The sequence below is a fragment of the Phyllobates terribilis genome, unplaced genomic scaffold (assembly GCF_046119375.1).
Source record: "Phyllobates terribilis strain yellow unplaced genomic scaffold, ASM4611937v1 Scaffold_3__8_contigs__length_932513732, whole genome shotgun sequence".
Taxonomy (NCBI): domain Eukaryota; kingdom Metazoa; phylum Chordata; class Amphibia; order Anura; family Dendrobatidae; genus Phyllobates; species Phyllobates terribilis.
In genome coordinates this window covers 261,418,619-261,438,974 of record NW_027362763.1, presented here as the reverse complement: position 1 = coordinate 261,438,974, position 20,356 = coordinate 261,418,619, and positions in this window count along the sequence as shown.

Genomic DNA, 20,356 nt, shown 5'->3' with positions numbered 1-20,356 from the left:
CTGCAGCCACCCCAGGGCCTATGTTGAGGGTTTGGGACAGGTCCCTCATGCTGCTGAAGTGACTGTTTTTCTACTGTATTTTCTATCAGTCTGTCTATATGCATAATGTCTCTGTGATGTTTTTATACCTTTGTACTATTTAAAGTTTGTAACGTTCAAGAAAAAATGCCTCCCATATTGGGAAGATTGATATATTGTTATGCAAAAATTTAAAAAGTCTGTACCATGTTTTGCTCTATTCCAGCCCGCGGACGTGCTGTGTTTCACCAAGGGGGAATGTGGCGCCCCTGAGGGTTCAGTCGCCACAGGGGTACTGCACCTCAGACCGACGTGTGGTATCTCCTCTCCGAGGTAAGGAAGGAGCACCTCTCAGGACTCAGCCATCCATTCAACACTACACCACTCCTGTCCTGAGGGGGGCTTTTAAGGCACCAGGGTGCTGCCCCAGCCGGGATAAGAGGAGGGGGGGGAACCAAAAGTTAGGGGGAACCATGTAGTGGGTGAGGGTGAAGGACGCACTTAGAGGCTACACCACAAAATTCATATTTAATAAACGGCCATCTTGGGCTTATGGTCTTTGTTTGTGATCTTCATCACTGAACGTGGCTTGCTGTGTGAACCTGCAGCTGAGTGAAGATACACGGTCCTCGTGCTCTGGCCTTGAGGCAAGGAGCGGGCTAGAGTTAACGGCTGTCTCTACCCGGTCAAGGTCCCTACCCAAGAAGGCCTGGAGGGGAGCAGAGGAGACAGGCTCCACAGGCAAAAGGGTCAAGGCCACGACTGCAACCCCCCAAAACATCTGACCCGGCTCCGAGTACCCCCATCTCCCAGGGTGGGCTGTGAGCGTCACAGATGCAACACCCACATCATTTTTTAGAGGGTGCTTTTGATGCCCATAAAAAAAATGTTTTATACAGTATGTTCATGTATACCCCCCAGAGGTAAATGTTTGTCAGCCCATACACTTAGTGCATGGGCATTACAAGTATAGGAGACCCACTGCTTTCTAATGGGAACAATTCTTATGAGGCCCTTCTCCACATCTCTTCCAAGGGGCATTGGAGTGCCTCCCAATTTTTGGCAGCCCTTGCATTCACTGCATAGGCCAACACTATGGGAAACCCACTTCCTAATAATGGGACCATTTTTTTCAGGAGGCCCTCCTCTACATCTCTTCCAAGGGGCATTGGAGTGCCTCCAAATTTTGGCAATCCTTGCACCCCTCATAGGCAAACACAATCTAAGACCCACTTCCTAATATTGGGAACATTATTTTCAAGAGGCCCTCTGACCTTCACGTCTCTTCCAAGGGGCATTGGAGTGCCTCCAAATTTTTGGCAATCCTTGCATTCACTGCATAGGCGAACACAATGGGAGACCCACTTCTGAATAATGGGAGCATTGTTTTCAGGAGGCCCTCCTCTAAGTCTCTTCAAAGGGGTATTGGGGTGCGTCCAAATTTTGGGCAGCCCTGCCACTCACTGCATACACAATAACAGTATAGGAGACCCACTCTTTAGTAATAGGAACAATAAAACATAACCGGCTGATGGCTCTCTAAGAATAGTGAGGGCCGACTGCTGGCCTTTTAAGAATAGTAAAGGCCGCCTGATGGCTATATAAAAATAGGCTTTGTGACTTTCAGAGTCCCTCCTTCATAAATGAAACAAGATGTGTCTGATGATCTCTCACACACCACATGGCCAGATAAGGTTGTAAAATGTTAAAATGACATTTCCTGGTGAATGCATTTGTCACGGTTGAAAGCAATGCAAAAGTGCAAAAACGCATCAATAACGCTAAGTGTGAACATAGCACAAGGTGTGGAGGAGTATTTTTGTTTTTGGTTATTTATTTTGCTTTATATAATACAAGTCATTACCCTGGAAAGGATGTTCCTTAACATATTTCCCAGGAAAATCCATTTTGGTTTCGTTTTTGTATGTTTTATTGTGAGTCCATAAAAGTGGCATAATACCACTGACAACGTTGTTGACAGAAGTGACCTGGGAGTCAGAAATGCTTCCAGGGGTCTTCCCCATGCTGTTCTCATGTCATTTGAGCACTGTTCCCATCGATTTGGGCAATTTTTAGGCCCTCTGCAGACCGCCGGGGGGAGCCGCCTGAAAAATGCTCGAGTTTCCCATAGACTTACATTGGTCTCGTTGCTCGGGTCGAGCACACGAGTATTCCAATGTGCTCGACCCGAGCATAGAGCACCCGAGCATTTTAGTGCTTGCCCATCACTAATTACGAACTCTTTTGAAACCGGCAGTGGAAAAAGGAGTATAACATTTGCAAAACAAATGATGGTGGAAGATTAAAATTAACTATACTGGTATTTTATTCCAAAAATTCACAAGTCCATAGACAAACTGCTAAGCCGTCCAGTAGTTTCAGGAAAGGCCTCTGTACCTGAGCCTCTGTCCCACTATTTAGATTACATGTTACGTCGCTTGGTACGAAGTACTCTTTCATACTTACAGTATGCTGGTGAATTTCTTCAGGTTCTATCTGACTTTACTTGGCAGGAAGGTTTCATACTGGCCACAATTGACATCGAAAGCTTATACACCCACTTCCCTTATGATGTCATTTTGCAGGTTGTAAGATGCTGATTGTGTGCAAATAACACTGACCCGATTTGAATTGAATTAATATGTGACGCACTATGTTTTATACTTGGACACAGAGGCGTAGCTAAGGTTTTGGTTCAGGGGGGACGGGACTTCTGAGTGGGCCCCTAAGGCCATGGACATACAGTGGGTACGAAAGGTATTCAGACCCCTTTAAATTTTTCACTCTTTGTTTCATTGCAGCCATTTGGTAAATTCTAAAAAGTTCAGTTTTTTTCTCATTAAAGTACACTCTGCAACCCATCTTGACTGAAAAAAAAAAAGAAATGTACATTTTTGCAAATGTATTAAAAAAGAAAAACTGAAATATCACATGGTCATAAGTATTCAGACCCTTTGCTCAAACACGCATATTTAAGTCACATGCTGTTCATTTCCTTGTGATCCTCCTTGAGGTGGTTCTACTCCTTTATTGGAGTCCAGCTATGTTTAATTAAACTGATAGGACTGGATTTGGAAAGGCACACACCTCTCTATATAAAACCTCACAGCTAACAGTGCATGTGAGACCAAATGAGAATCATGAGCTCAAAGGAACTGCCCAATGAGCTCAGAGACAGAATTGTGGGAAGGCACAGATCTGGCCAAGGTTACAAAATAATTTCTGCAATACTTAAGGTTCCTAAGAGCACAGTGGTCTCCATAATCCTTAAATGGAAGAAATTTGGGACCACCAGAAGTCTTCCTAGACCTGGCTGTCCAGCCAAACTGAGCAATCGTGGGAGAAGAGCCTTGGTGAGAAAGGTAAAGAAGAAGCAATTTATGGCAGAGTGGCCCGACAGAAGCCTGTCCTCAGTGCAAAACATATGAAAGCCCACATAGAGTTTGCTCAAAAACACATGAAGGACTCCCAGACTATGAGAAATAAGATTCTCTGGTCTGATGAGATGAAGACAGAACTTTTTAGTGATAATTCTAAGCGGTATATGTGGAGAAAACCAGGCACTACTCATCACCTGCCCAATACAATCCCAACAGTGAAACATGGTGGTGGCAGCATCATGCTATGGGGGTGTTTTTCAGTTGCAGGGACAGGACTACTGGTTGCAATTAAAGGAAACATGAATGCGGCCAAGTACAGAGATATCCTGGATGAAAACCTTTTCCAGAGTGCTCTGAACCTCAGACTTGGCTGAAGGTTCACCTTCCAACAAGACAATGACCCTAAGCACACAGCTAAAATAACAAAGGAGTGGCTTCAGAACAGCTCTGTGACCATTCTTGGCTGGCCCAGCCAGAGCCCTGACCTAAACCCAATTGAGCATCTCTGGAAAGACCTTAAAATGGCTGTCCACCAACGTTCACCATCCAACCTGATGGAACTGGAGAGGATCTGTAAGGAAGAATGGCAGAGGATCCCCAAATCCAGGTGTGAAAAACTTGTTTCATCATTCCTACGAAGACTCATGGCTGTACTAGCTCAAAAGGGTGCTTCTACTCAATACTGAGCAAAGGGTCTGAATACTTATGATCATGTGATATTTCAGTTTTTCTTTTTTATTAAATTTGCAAACATTTCTACATTTCTGTTTTTTTCAGTCAAGATGGGGTGCAGAGTGTACTTTAAAGAGAAGAATGAACTTTTTAGAATTTACCAAATGGCTGCAATGAAACAAAGAGTGAAACATTTAAAGGGGTCTGAATACTTTCCGTACCCACTGTAGTATAATGCACCCCCATAGGAAGACTCTATATAGTATAATGCACCCCCATAGACAGACTCTATATAGTATAATGCACCCCACCATAGGCACACTCTATATAGTATAATGCACCCCCGTAGGCGGACTCTATAGTATAATGCAATCCCCATAGGCAGATTCTATATAGCATAATTCACCCCCATAGGAAGACTCTATACAGTATAATATACCCCCATAGGCTCTATAGAGTATAGTATGACATCATCGCGGCCGCTGTCAGTGTCTGCATCAGTGACGTCAGACGCAGAGGGGTCTGATGGGAGAGGGAGCGTCACGCCAATTCAGCCAATCCACACGAATCAATTTGCAAATTGTACAAATTTGCCAGGACCTGTGAATTTCATAAAATACAACTCAAGTTCTATTCATTATCTCTATACTCAAGCAATTTAGCATCTCTACTGTCTACTGCTGTTTGCTTCTGGGAAAAACATTGACTGGGCATATTAAGAGCTTATTCTTCTTTCCATATAGCAATAAACACGGACTTTTAGCTATTACAGTAGATCTCTGTAGTATGCAGCACAGGCAATTGTGAAATCATAGCATTAAATATTGTGTAAACCGATGCAGCTTGCAAAATGTGACCACAGGAGCCCAGTTATGTTGCTTATCCCCTTTTAAATGCTCAGAATTTTACATTCATCTGTCATTTTCTCAGCCTAACCAATACAATTGCACTGTTCACATTTCTGCCCCAACAGAAAACTGGCAACTTTTCAAGGGAATCTAATTATCAAATTGGCTACTACTTACTACCTATGTCTATGGTTGAAAATCCTGTATTATATATTTGTTTGTAAAGTGTGATCTTTATATGCTGTGTTCATTCATCCATGACAGGCATAAATCTCCTTGATATTCACAGGCTGGAATATTGTCTGCACCTTGTCTTTAGTCTGATTTTAATTGTGTAGAACAGATCAGTGCCAGTAGAGGGCGCTCGTAGATTAAATGCTATCCATGTATAAAGCATATTTTAAAATTATGTCTGCTGTTTGCTTTATATGCAGGCTATTGCTTTATATACAGTACAGACCAAAAGTTTGGACACACCTTCTCATTTAAAGATTTTTCTGTATTTTCATGACTATGAAAATTGGACATTCACACTGAAGGCATCAAAACTATGAATTAACACAAGTGGAATTATATACTTAACAAAAAAGTGTGAAACAACTGACAATATGTCTTATATTCTAGGTTCTTCAAAGTAGCCACCTTTTGCTTTGATGACTGCTTTGCACACTCTTGGCATTCTCTTGATTAGTTTCAAGAGGTACAGTAGTCACCGGAAATGGTCTTCCAACAATCTTGAAGGAGTTCCCAGAGATGCTTAGCACTTGTTGGCCCTTTTGCCTTCACTCTGCGGTCCAGCTCACCCCAAACCATATTGATTGGGTTCAGGTCTGGTGACTGTGGAGGCCAGGTCATCTGGCCTAGCACCCCATCACTCTCCCTCTTGGTCAAATAGCCCTTACACAGCCTGGAGGTGTGTTTGGGGTCATTGTCCTGTTGAAAAATAAATGATGGTCCAACTAAACGCAAACCGGATGGAATAGTATGCCGCTGCAAGATGCTGTGGTAGCCATGCTGGTTCAGTATGCCTTAAATTTTGAATAAATCCCCAACAGTGTCACCAGCAAAGCACCCCCACACAATCACACCTCCTCCTCCATGCTTCACGGTGAGAACCAGGCATGTAGAGTCCATCCGTTCACCTTTTCTGCGTCGCACAAAGACACGGTGGTTGGAACCAAAGATCTCAAATTTGGACTCATCAGACCAAAGCACAGATTTCCACTGGTCTAATGTCCATTCCTTGTGTTCTTTAGCCCAAACAAGTCTCTTCTGCTTGTTGCCTGTCCTTAGCAGTGGTTTCCTAGCAGCTATTTTACCATGAAGGCCTGCTGCACAAAGTCTCCTCTTAACAGTTGTTGAAGAGCTGTGTCTGCTGCTAGAACTGTGTGTGGCATTGAGCTGGTCTCTAATCTGAGCTGCTGTTAACCTGCGATTTCTGAGGCTGATGACTCGGATAAACTTATCCTCAGAAGCAGAGGTGACTCTTGGTCTTCCTTTCCTGGGGCGGTCCTTATGTGAGCCAGTTTCTTTGTAGCGCTTAATGGTTTTTGCAACTGCACTTGGGGACACTTTCAAAGTTTTCCCAATTTTTCGCACTGACTGACCTTCATTTCTTAAAGTAATGATGGCCACTCATTTTTCTTTACTCAGCTGCGTTTTTCTTGCCATAATACAAATTCTAACAGTCTATTCAATAGGACTATCAGCTGTGTATCCACCAGACTTCTGCACAACACAACTGATGGTCCCAACCCCATTTATAAGGCAAGAAATCCCACTTATTAAACCTGACAGGGCACACCTGTGAAGTGAAAACCATTTCCTGTGACTACCTCTTGAAGCTCATCAAGAGAATGCCAAGAGTGTGCAAAGCAGTCATCAAAGCAAAAGGTGGCTACTTTGAAGAACCTAGAATATAAGACATATTTTCAGTTGTTTCACACTTTTTTGTTAAGTATATAATTCCACATGTGTTAATTCATAGTTTTGATGCCTTCAGTGTGAATGTACAATTTTCATAGTCATGAAAACACAGAAAAATCTTTAAATGAGAAGGTGTGTCCAAACTTTTGGTCTGTACTATACATACCGGTACATAACATAATTGTAAGTTATAATGGGCAAATAACAAACATTTAAACATTGAATTTATGATGACATACATTTGGCAAAGAAAACTTATCAATAACTTGCCAGATATCTACTAATCACTGCAGACATGTTCTAAGTATAATATTCACATTGCTATCAGCTGCCATTTTTTCTACATCTGAGACAAAAAATGTGAATAATAAGCCTCCTTTTTTATTTTTTCAGGCACTGGAGGCTATTGGGGCCTACTGGGATCTTTTTTTTTTAGGATTCCCTTTAAAAATCACATCTGTCTATAATGCTGCCTATGCAAAATCATGATGTAGTTGCAAGAGATGGTTGGTACCCTAAATGGGATGGTAATGAATATAGTTTTGTAAATATAAGATAGGAGATGATGTATGAAAAATTTCTGATGGGTAAACTGACACCAGGAATGATGGGTTTCTGTACTAATGAGATATATGGACTTTAGCGATAAAAGGAAACCTCTACTGGCTTCTTGAAATGAGTGAATTATTTTTCCTCTCTAATGATTAGTTTGGTAAATCTAGTCCGTGCTCTCCCATAGGTATTATTCAGCCAGATCCCCAGCATGGCTGACAACCTCAAAACATTTTTACAGATACTCAAAAGTTAGTCATAAAAATTAAGAATTTTCATATTTATACAGCTCAAAATAACCATTAGCACATTAGCTATAGTTATCTGGATGACCACTCACTCCTTTATCTTTTTGATAGAATTTTATTTGGTGAAGGCAGCTGTTTCTTTGTGCAGTTGATTGAACATTTTTGTCAAGTCTTGGATTTTTACTGATACCAGGGTAATAACATTACTCAATAAATGCCATTTTATATTCTATTCAGTTAATCCTGCAACAAGAACGTACATAGAAATCATGGGGTGGCGGAGCCCCATAGCAAAAGTCCTACTTGACCCCCCTCCCATCAACTCTTCCCAAAAAGATATTTGGTGGGATCACGACACATAGGATCAGTCAAAGAAGAGTATATCCCCAACTTTTAAAGAGAGAGTTATTTATTATGTCATGTACACAATGTGCCCCTAAGGTTCTCATCCACTGTTACACCTATTCTTTCATGGCCTTCATACAGTATAATACCCCCCAGAATGCCCCCCCCCCCCCAGTATGATACCTCCCACAGAGAATTCTCCATCCCCCACAGTACCTCCCACATCCACAGTATTATGCTCACACAGTGCCAAACTACAGTATTATCCTCCCACTGTGCCCCTAACACAGTATGATGCTGCCACAGTGACCCCAACACAATATAATGCCCCCACACAGTATGATATCTCCATAGTTTCTTCCAACACAGTATCATATCACCATAATGACCCCAAGCACTATATAATGCCCCCTACAGCACCTAACATGGAATGACATCTTTATAGATCCCTCACACAGTATAATGGCCTCCACAATCACCCACTGAGAATGATACCCCACAAACACAGCACCATGACCCATAAGCCACCACATAAAATATAATGGCCCCCACAGTCCACCATACCATATATTATGATGCCCCCACAATGTATCATGGCTCCAGTCACCAAATTATATGAAGATGCCACAACAGTCCCCCACAAAGTATCATGGCCATTAATGTCCCCAGACACAGTATGATGGCCTGCACATCCCGCACACACAGCATCAGGGCACCCTCAGTTGCCCAAACACAGTATCTATGGCCTCAGACAGAATATGGCAGCCACAGCCCCCTACAGACATTATTATGCCACCAGCCCATCACACAGTATGATAGCTCCCACAGTCCCCCACAAAGAATCATGGCCCTTCACTTCTCACATGAATTTTGATGGTCCCCAAAGCCACCCCACACACATTATGATGTGTGAACAGAGAATTCTGGTTTCTCATAGACTTTGCTGGTACGCAGCTGAAAATTTGCATAAAATCTGCAGCAAAAAACTCTGAAAAACACAACATGTGTGAACATAGCCTTACTCTTGGCTGTATGTGGGTTTGCAGTTCATCCTCATTCCATTAAAAAGTGGTCCTATTTCTGGAATAATGTAGATAAAGTATATCATGTGAATTTATTTAGTTTGATGAAATGTTAAATTCATTGGCTGATACAGTTGGATAGAAGGAAATTTTTCTCATCAGGATAATACTGTTTCCTGAATAAATATGTATGTAGAGTAATTGAATCTTTTAATTTTCTTTTTCTTTTCATTAATGAAGAAGGGATGAATTGTTGGATATTGTGGTGCTTGGTGGAGTTTAAATTTGAGAATATCACTAATTAGGACACAATAAGTGGCTGAGTTATTTAGTGTTCAGATAATACCAAGTTGTAAGAATTTTATTGTACAAATGATTAGTAATGTAAGATTCGTTCAAGGCTATAGGGTTTACAGAGGTGTCATGGTTGATATTGACCACAAACCTCTGACCTTATACACCTTGCCTAGCAAATAGATTTATCTTTGATGGAATCCGGTAATTCTAAGAAGTTGGTTGTTACGCTCGCGCCCGGACTGACTGGCGTGAGCGTGATTAGTGATCCCACTGTACCATGAACCAAGGAGTGCCTGGAGGGGCGTAACTAAGTATCAACCCGAACCGACCAAGATCGCACGGCGGCTTAGTCGACTCCGTGGACCAAGGAGGAACCGAGCAGAGGGATCAGGTACGACTCCAGGTCAGACCCCGGTCACAGTTGTTGACCCACACGGGGAATGCAGGAACAGGCAGGTTAGACTGGTATACAGGCAAGTACGGCTGGTATGCAGACAGGTGGGTACTGGCAAGTACGGCTGGTATGCAGACAGGTGGGCACTAGCAAGCACGGCTGGTATGCAGACAGATGGGCACTGGCAAGCACAGCTGGTATGCAGACAGGTGGGCACTGGCAAGCACGGCTGGTATGCAGACAGGTGGGCACTGGCAAGCATGGCTGGTATGCAGACAGGGAGATACTAGCAGGTTGGAGCGCAGGCTGGATAGGGTCCAGTACAGACTGGGAGACAGGTTCAGAGCCGCAGATGCCGTAGTCAAGCAGAGTAAAGCTAAACCGCCGGAGCGGAGGACAAGGCAGAGCAGAGAGGAACTGCTGGTGTGGTGAGCAAGCAGAGCGGAGCGAAAACCACAGGTGCGGTGGGCAAGGCAGAGCAGAGCGGAACCGCCGGAGCAGTGGACAAGGCAGAGCATAGAGAAGCCTCCGGAGCGGTGGGCAAGTCAGAGCAGAGAGAAGCCGCCGGAGTGGTGGGCAAGTCGGAGCAGAGAGAAACCGCTGGTGCGGTGAGCAAGGCAGAGCAGAGAGAAGCCACCGGAGCGGTGGGCAAGTCAGAGCAGAGAGAAGCCGCCGGAGCGGTGGGCAAGTCAGAGCAGAGAGAAGCCTCAGGTGCGGTGGACAAGGCAGAGAGGACAGGGCTCTGTTCACGTGGAACAGACTGGAAAATACAGGAAGATACGGAGGAAGGGAAAAGGGACAAGCAGAACCAGATACACACAAGGTACTTCCTATGAAGTAGCGAGTGGACACAAAACTCACAAACAGAAGAAAAGAGACAACAAGTTGGAGTTAGGTGCATGTTCAGATACTGCAGAAAAATGGAAGGTATGGACATAGAGACAAACAGGTAACAGGCTAGGATACAGTTCAGACAGGAACTGCAACTGCAAAGAGATACCACAACAGGCCTGGGTATACAGCCCCCAGAGATGGCGGAACAGACTAGAAGTCAGAGATAACAGGCCTGGGTATACAGCCCCCAGAAATGGCGGAAACGGACTAGAAGTCACAGATAACAGGTCTGGGTATGCAACCCCCAGAGATGGCAGAAACAGACAAGAAGCCGAGATAACAGGACAGGACCTGGCAATACAGTTGCAAAGACAAACTGAGTGAAGGTGTTGCTCAGGCACCTCCTTCTGGGTGGAGGGGGTTTAAATATCCAGTGACTCACAGCAATAGGCTGGAGACGCATTAGGGGTGCGCCCACAGCAGCTATAAGAATCAGGAAGTAACCGGGCCGTTGGCCTAAGCAGTCAGTCAAGAGACATGCACACAGCATGAACTGGAGCACGGTTTGCAGGCTGGACTGACAGGTAAGATTGCGGTCTTGCATAGTGGGAGGTGGTGCACTATGCAAGCACGCCACCAGGGATGTTACATTGGTATTCTTTTTCAGTATGTTAAAATTTAATTTTGCCAAATTTTCACTTTATTGTCTACATAATGCAAAGTCTCCTTCCTGTTTTGTTTCTTTTGTATTCCTACTTTTCTCACCAATTACCTATTGAGAATTACAGTATCCATGCTAAGGGTAATATCATCCCGAATTCCTAATGAAAACCATCTGCTCTCACCTCTGAAGCCTATTTTTTTACATTTTCCTCTATATCTAAATTCAGTCTATATGCAGTTATTCTCATCTCCTTGACAGCATCATCCCATCATCCCACACCTATAACTTTTCTCCTATCTTTCCTGCAGCATCATTTACATGCTTTTACTTTTTTCTAAACCCCAACACAGTAAAGCGTCATCTTTCCCCACAATCTTGCAATCTAGACTTCTTCCATCTAATTTATGCTTTCTCTTAAATCCCAGATTAATTTAGGAACCATGCTTTCATTCTTCCACTTTCCCAGTTTCAGTGAACATGTCCCTCAAGATCTTCCCATTTCACCGCTCACTCCTACTTTCCTAGAATACATCCTACCCTTATTGATTTGTGAACTGAAATATACATCCACCAGTTACCGAAGTCTTGTTCGCAGTCTATGCAGCCCATACCTGGGCACAAAGTGGGTTCCCTCAGCCTACAATAGTTACCCATCTCATCAGGATCCACAAGTAACTAAGTCTTTACAGTATGACCAATCAACACTCCTGGCATCACTTTTAAAGGTTTGTTAAAGTGTTAATTTTCTTCATCTTGTTCAATCTTGCCAACCTGATTGCAATACAGATATATAACTATCTTTATGAATTAATATATTGGTCAATATTCATTATTACTACAATATTGTAGTCAATGATTGTTTATCTGATCCTTGTAAAGTTATTAGTTATGTTCTTTGTTGAAGTCTTTCTTTACCAAACTTTGACTCTAAAAATTCAAGTTTATAAAGTATTACTAGTTTCTTCCTCTATGATGTGTAAATGTATTACCAAAGAAGAGAACCTGAGTAAGATAGTTATATTGGGCTATGCAGCCCCCAATATCAAGTAGATATGTACACATGTGGCGCACCTGAGGGTTCAGTCGCCACAGGGGTACTGCACCTCAGATAGAGGTGTGGTATCTTCTCTTCCAGGTAAGGATGGAGCATCACTCAGGACCCCACTTCGCACTCAACACTACACCACTCCTGTCCTGTAGGGGGCCTAAATGCACCAGGGTGCTGCCCCGTCCCGGGATAGAGGAGATGGGGGGAACCAAAGATAGGGGAAGGGTAGTGGGTGAGGGTGGAGGAAACACTTACAGGAAGCACTTACAGAAACATTTAAAATATACGGCCATCTTTAGTTCAAGGTCTTTGATTGTGGTCTTCTGTCAGGGTCCAGCAAGAATCTGTAGCTGGCCGAAGATTCTCGGTCCTCGTTCTCTGGCCATGAGACGAGGAGCGGGTCGGAGTTAACCAGTGTCTCTGCCCGGTCAGGGTCCTGTTCTAAGAAGGCCTTGGAGGGGAGCAGAGGAGATAGGCTCCACAGGCAAAAGGATCCCAGGGGGATACGGACGGAGCGGAGTCGCCACCTGTATTCTTCATTCTGGCTTAGCCAGAGGGATTCCTGCTGCAAGAGGGGTGACCGGCCCCCGATATCTGACTGTGTACTTCACGTCACTGTTGGAAAAGCCCGGCGGCTTAGTGGATCCCAGAGAGGAACACAAGCGGGAGGAGATAAGGAGGAGAGGAACACACCAGCGGGGTCTTGACAGGTGCTCCTGATCTACCTGGGAAGTGCTGAACCCCTTCCCGGTGGCCGCGGTACGCCGTGTGTAGCAGAGAGAAGCTTTGCGGCTGAAAGTTCAACTAAAGTGAGTAAAGACCCGGATGACTTCATTCACTGCCTCCACTTGTTTATTCCTGCGCGGCATTGTACCCACCATACCTCCACACAGTTTGTTCATTAATCACTGCCCTGAGGCCTACTCCGCCTGTGGGGAGTAGTACCAACCGAGCTGCCAGAACATCAGCCTCAGAGGACTGTCGCAGCGCTGGTGGCCTTCGCCAGAAACCACAGGTGGCGTAGTCAAACAACCACTCATCCCAAAAAGCCCATTTTTTCAGATGACAGCCCTGGGCACAGAACGGGCCAAGGCCACGACTGCATCCCCACGACATCTGCAAATGCCCGGCTCCGAGTACCCCACCGCTCAGGGAGGGCGAGTCACTCAATTGGCAGAAACAACCGGAACCCCTGGCGAACTACATGTCCCAGGTTAACCAACCGCTGACCACAGCAACAGGGTTAGGTACCACTAAGGCTCCAGCGACCAGGAATAGTGGGAACCAGGAGAAAACCCTACCGCTAGGTCAGTAGGTACAAGAAGGAAGCAGTAAGCAAGCTAGGCCTAGCTCCAGGCAGACCCGAAGCTTAGAGAGTAAAAGACACAGATCAGGAGGCTTTACACCCACTCACTGGGGAGAGTCCAGAAGTGTACCCTTCGCCCTGAGTGCCCTGGACCGTGCCTGCATCACCACCAGTAAAGGTATTGACGTTTGCCCTTGTGTGTGTGCCTGTACTTCCTCTGGGACCGTCCTGCCGACTCCCTCCTGCTTCCACCATCTTTCTACACCTCTACACTGCCCTGAGGCCTGCTCCACCTGTGGGGAGCCGTCCCATCATAGCTGCCCCTAACATAAGCCTCAGTGGACTGTCTCAGCGCTGGTAACCTCTTACCAGAATCCACAGGTGGCGTCACAAATTATTCTAAAACCCCTATAAATATAATCATTCCCCATTTTTGTTGACCGCCCTGGGCTACGGACCGGGCCAGCCACCGTGAGAGGCCCGGCTGCCGAGTACCCCACGGCCCTGGGTGCGCGTCACACACAGATCCAGCTATAATTAAGAACTCATACTAGCAGGGAAGTTAGGTGTTCTAGCTGGGTTCGGCAGATGGAGCAGACTAATTACCTCAATACTGATGTCTCTCTGCGTGCTGGCAGTCATATTTGTGACCTGCGGATGTTGTTGTGTACATTGCATAAGAGGACTTCTCCAGAAATTTATTGACACCACTATGACTAAAAAATCTTATACCAGGATGAGGAACCATTTGAGAGACTTATCAGAACTGATGAGAAGTCCTATCAGGAGTATTCCAGCCACCAGGATGATGGCAAATCCTGAAAAACCCAGCCAGGAAAAGGACTGCGTTAATGACATTTGTGATATATTTTATTTTAAACAGGAGGCAAATGTTAGGGAAATCAAGAGTTAAAAGTTATAGCAAAATATATTTCCGACAGATGTTCTCATATCAGGGACAAAATAATGTTTTGCGACCTTGTACAAGACATGGGCTTATTTACACCTCTGAGATAGAAATAAAAATGTTGCCATGACCTTGAATTTTCACTAGTTTGTAACTATCTGCACCTGTAGGATAAAGGCAGAAATATGCAGAGGGTACATCTTCAATATGAGTAACCCTTTATGTTTAATAATTCTGTTGCTTACGCATATAGATTATAAACCAATAAGTAAAAATGTCTGACTTGTGTATCAAAAGGCAGACAACGCTTATGACCATACCTTGTCCAAGACGAATAAAAAACGCAAGACAAACAAAAAAACTGCCTTGTTTCAGATGACCCCGTGCCTCGGGAGATAATTTTTCTAACAGAAGCGATCAGTCACCTGCAGTCATTGAGCATTAGTTATCTGGGAACACTGTATATACAACGGGGTGGTTGCAATGTGAATAAGTAAGCATGTTTTAATGCTTTCTAGCGATGAGCGAGCACTAAAATGCTCGGGTGCTCGAAGCTCGGGTCGAGCGCATTGGAATACTCGGGTGCTCGACCCGAGCAACGAGCCCAATGTAAGTCTATGGGAAACTCGAGCATTTTTCTGGCGGTCCCCCCGGCCGTCTGCAGAAGATCAAAAATTGCCCAAATCTATGGGAACAGTGCTCAATTAAACGTTAGGCAGGCAGAATATATAGGCAGGCAGGGTATATAGGAGGGTGCATGAAAAACATAGCAGGGCACTTGGAACACACTACTGCACTCCGATTTTCATGCACCCGTCTCTTTAAAAAAGCCGTCTGGCAATTCAGCAATGGCATACACCGGTACCCGACAATTTAGAACAGAAAGAATAGAGCATCACACATAGATTAGATAGATAGAAACATGTCAATCACATATATAATGAGTACAGTGACAGTGTTGGTTACTGTACTTGTCATTTAGTGTTAAAATAAAGGATTTATTACAAAAAATTGGCAAATTGGCGTGGGGTTCCCCCCTAATTTTAGTCTCTAGCGAAGGCTAAGCAGACGGCTGGGGCAGATGTTTGAAGCCTGGGAAGGGGGTAATACCTACAGAGCTTCCCAGGCTACTAATATCAGCCCCCAGATGAATACCTAGCCTTTACTAGCTATTAAAATGGGGGACCCAAAAAAAAAAAAAAAATGACGTGGGGTCCCCCTATTTTAATAACTAGCATGCCATCCTTCATAGACACTGCAGAGTGCAGGCATGATTGCGCTCCGCAGTGTCTCTGAAGGATGACAAGCTGGATGGCAGAGCTCAGCTGCGATCCAGCCTGTCATCTCAATGCCATTCCAGCGTGGGAGAATTCTCCTGCTCAAGCGCTGACGTGCATGAGGTGAGCAGAGTTCATTGGACATGAACTCGGGTCATCTGGATGCCGTCACAGCGAGACACTGAGGAGCTTCACTGCGGCATGGCAAGCTGGATGGCAGCGTTCTGCTACGATCCAGCCTGTCATGTCAATGTAGCAGAGCTGAAGCTGTCCTGGGAACCATGGAAAGGTAAGGATTATTATTTTACTTTTATTGCAGAAGACATTGGCTTCAGCTGGAATGGGCGATACGGTAAGTAGGGTTTAATTTAGAACATTAAAGGAATGTGTGTTTATTTCAATTAAAGAACTTTATTCTGGGTGTTTGTGGTTTTTTTTTAACTTTGACTATGGGGTTAGTAATGGGCGTGTCTTATAGACGCCTCTCTATTACTAACCTGGGCTTGATGTCAGCTGGCATTATAAGCTGACATCAACCCCAACCCTATTACCCCACTGCCACCGCTACAGGGCAGTGGGAAGAGCGAGGCTAAGTGCCAGTATTGGCACATCCTATTGATGCGCCATTTCTGGGGCGGCTGACGGCTGGTGTTTCTAGCCTGGGAGGGGGCCAATATTCATGGAACCCTTCCTGGGCAATTAATATCAGCCCCCAACTGTCTGCCTAGCCTTTTCTAGCTATTAAAATAGGGGGGACCCCACGTCATTTTTTTGGGGGGTCCCCCATTTTAATAGCTAGTAAAGGCTAGGTATTCAGCTGGGGGCTGATATTAGTAGCCTGTGAAGCTCCGTGAGTATTACCCCCTTCCCAGGCTTCAAACATCTGCCACAGCCGTCTGCTTAACCTCCGCTAGAGACTAAAATTACGGGGAACCCCACGCCAATTTTTTTTAAATAAGTCCTTTATTTTAACACTAAATGACAAGCACAGTAACCAACAGTATCACTGTACTTATTATATATGTGACTGACATGTTTATATCTATCTAATCTATGTGTGATGCTCTATTCTTTCTGTTCTAAATTGTCGGGTACTGGTGTATGCCGTTGCTTTTCATGTTTCACTGTGAGCACTGTTCCCATCGATTTGGGCAATCACTGTAATGCCACAACCACAATGGCTGTGGCATTACAGTGAGTGGCAGACAATCCCTGCATGATTGGTGCCCTAAATAGTGCCAAACATGCAGGACGGGGACCCGAGCTCCTGCCCGAGCATCGCGCAAGTACTCGGCGAGCTCCGACTCACTCATCACTAATGCTTTCATGAAAATGGATAACAGTAAGGTTATTGGTATATTTCGGAAATTACCATAGTAATTGCCTTCTTCTGTCTACTACCCTACTTTCATATTATATATCATGCTACATCATCAAGAATGTTTGAGATTACCATATAAAAACTGTCATTAAAGGGGTATTGCCATCTCCAAGATCCATCCCAATATGTACACTGTGTGCAGAATTATTAGGCAAATGAGTATTTTGATCACATACTTTTTATACATGTTGTCCTACACCAAGCTGCATAGGCTTGAGAGCCAACTACCAATTAAGTAAATACTCTGTAATGAGGAGGGGTGTTGACTAATGACATCAATACCCTATATAAGGTGTGCTTAATTATTAGGCAACTTCCTTTCCTTTGGCAAAATGGGTCAGAAGAGAGATTTGATGGGCTCTGAAAAGTCCAAAATTGTGAGATGTCTTGCAGAGGGATGCAGCAGTCTTGAAATTTCCAAACTTTTGAAGCGTGATCACCGAACAATCAAGCGTTTCATGGCAAATAGCCAACAGGGTCATAAGAATTGTGTTGGCCAAAAAAGGCGCAAAATAACTGCCCACTCCAACTCAAACGCCAGCAAGATGAAGGTGGGGTACTGGTATGGGCTGGTATCATCAAAGATGAACTTGTGGGACCTTTTCGGGTTGAGGATGGAGTGAAGCTCAACTCCCAGACCTACTGCCAGTTTCTGGAAGACAACTTCTTCAAGCAGAGGCACAGGAAGAAGTCGGCATCGTTCAAGAAAAACATGATTTTCACGCAGGACAATGCTCCATCACATGCATCCAACTACTCCACAGCGTGGCTGGCCAGTAAAGGTCTAAAAGAAGAAAAAATAATGACATGGCCCCCTTGTTCACCTGATCTGAACCCCATAGCAAACCTGTGGTCCATCATAAAATGTGAGATCTACAGGGAGGGAAAACAGTACACCTCTCGGAACAGTGTCTGGGAGGCTGTGGTGGCTGCTGCACGCAATGTTGATCGAAAGCAGATCAAGCAACTGACAGAATCTATGGATGGAAGGCTGTTGAGTGTCATCATAAAGACAGGTGGCTATATTGATCACTAATTTTTTTGTTTTTGTTTTTGTATGTCAGAAATGTTTATTTCTAAATTTTGTGCACTGATATTGGTTTACCTGGTGAAAATAAACAAGTGAGATGGGATTATATTTGGTTTTTATTAAGTTGCCTAATAATTCTGCACAGTAATAGTTAGCTGCACAAACAGATATCCTCCTGAGATAGCCAAATCTAAATAAAAAACCTACTCCAACTTCCAAAAATATTAAGCTTGGATATTTATGAGTCTTTTGGGTTGATTGAGAACATAGTTGTTGATCAATAATAAAAATAATCCTCTAAAATACAACTTGCCTAATAATTCTGCACACAGTGTAGTAGGTGTAATAATATTAGCAAATACCTCCAATCAGAAATGTTTTATAGTTTTTAAGATTCGCTGTGTTGCTTACCCCATGTGCAGGGCATTGAAGGATCACACGTGACCCCATTGGGTACAGTGAGCGATTACAATAGTTGTACAGTGCCGCAGAATGCATTGGTGCTTTATAAGATATAGGCAATAGATTGACCATGGATACCTAAGCTACTGCAATGCCCTGCACATGGGGTAAGTGATATAGCAAATCAGAAGAACTCTAATACATTTCTAATTGGAGGTATTTGCTAATATTATTTTTTTACACCTACTACATATTGGGATGGGATGTTAGAGATGGGAATACCCCTTTAAGTCTGAATTCACACTTTCGTGTTTGAAACGGACACCAGATCTTTCAATGTAATGTACACAGAGAAGATATACAGTCATTTACCTCCATAGGTAGGAAGGTAATAATACTCATAATAATCATACAAGATAAAATGGCATATAACAAGTACAGTCTGCTACAGCAGAAAAATAATACAATAATCTTGAAAAATGTAAACCCTCAGTGTATACAGAAATTATATTATAAAAAAAATTAGAAGGTTAGATTATTAAGATCCTAGAAAACATACAGTTATGTACACACAAGCTACACAGAGCCGGTTATGGATTATCTTCTTTTTATATCTTGTATGATTTTGTTGTTACAAATGAATAGTAGTACTATGCTTATTAGCCGAGGATCACACGTGACTCCATTGGGTACAGTGAGTGATTACAATAGTTGTCCAGTACTGCAGAATGCATTGATGCTATATAAGAACTAGGTAATAGATTGACTACTTTACAAAGTGGTAAAGTAGATACAGGTAGAAGAGACCTCCAATTTACTATTGATTTTTTTTATTAGCCAATCATAAATTAACTCAATTTGCTCCAGTTTTTGGATTGTTTTGGTCGTTTTTTTTTCATTTATTAAGAAATAATAAATATTTGTTTTTCACTATGATGGTGAAAAATGACTATAGGTGCAGTCAGTGATGGGACCCATAAATTAATATATAAGGAATTTCATTTTGGGGTGTAAGTGCTCATCAGCCAAGGGATGATGTAAAAAAAAAATGTGTGGAATGTGCGTTATTTTGATAGATTTGGTGTAATTTGTGCCAGTCTCAATTACTTGAATAAAATACAACAAGGTACAATGGTATTATTAAATTCTTCTCAGTAAGAAGTCAAGAGAACCAAGTTCGCCTTTTATATCTGCTCTCTACACTAAGCATTGATGGAGAGCATCTTAACGACTGAAGCACTCATTATCAGTCCCCTTTTACATGTTCGTATTTCAGGTACGTGTGGCATCCGTTTTCTTCATGGATACCACTTGTAGCCATTATAATCTCTGGTGCTGTACACATATCCATGATTTTTCAGGGACCGTGTGTCCGTGTAAACCACACGGAGACAGGTCCTTTTTTAACCAGGAGCACGGATGACAAGGGCCAATACAAGTCTATGGGTCCATGTAAAACATGTACAGCACACGGATGGCATCTGTGTGTCATCCACATGCTGTCCGTGTGCTGTATGTGTTTAACATTGCAAAGTATAGGAGAAGGTTTGAAATAGATTTTTTTTAAGCCATACCAGAAAAAAAACAGATGACATACGGATGACACACTGATGGAAAACACTGATGACACCGGCACGGGTTTTTCCGGTACCGGAATTATACGGACGTATGAAGGGGGCCCCATAGCAGAGACAACTGAATTTTTTATATACTGTACATATGTACTGTATACTGTATATTCAGATTCATGTCTGTACACCTTATAAATCTACACCCATCCTTGATCTCTGATGTAGTTGACCTAT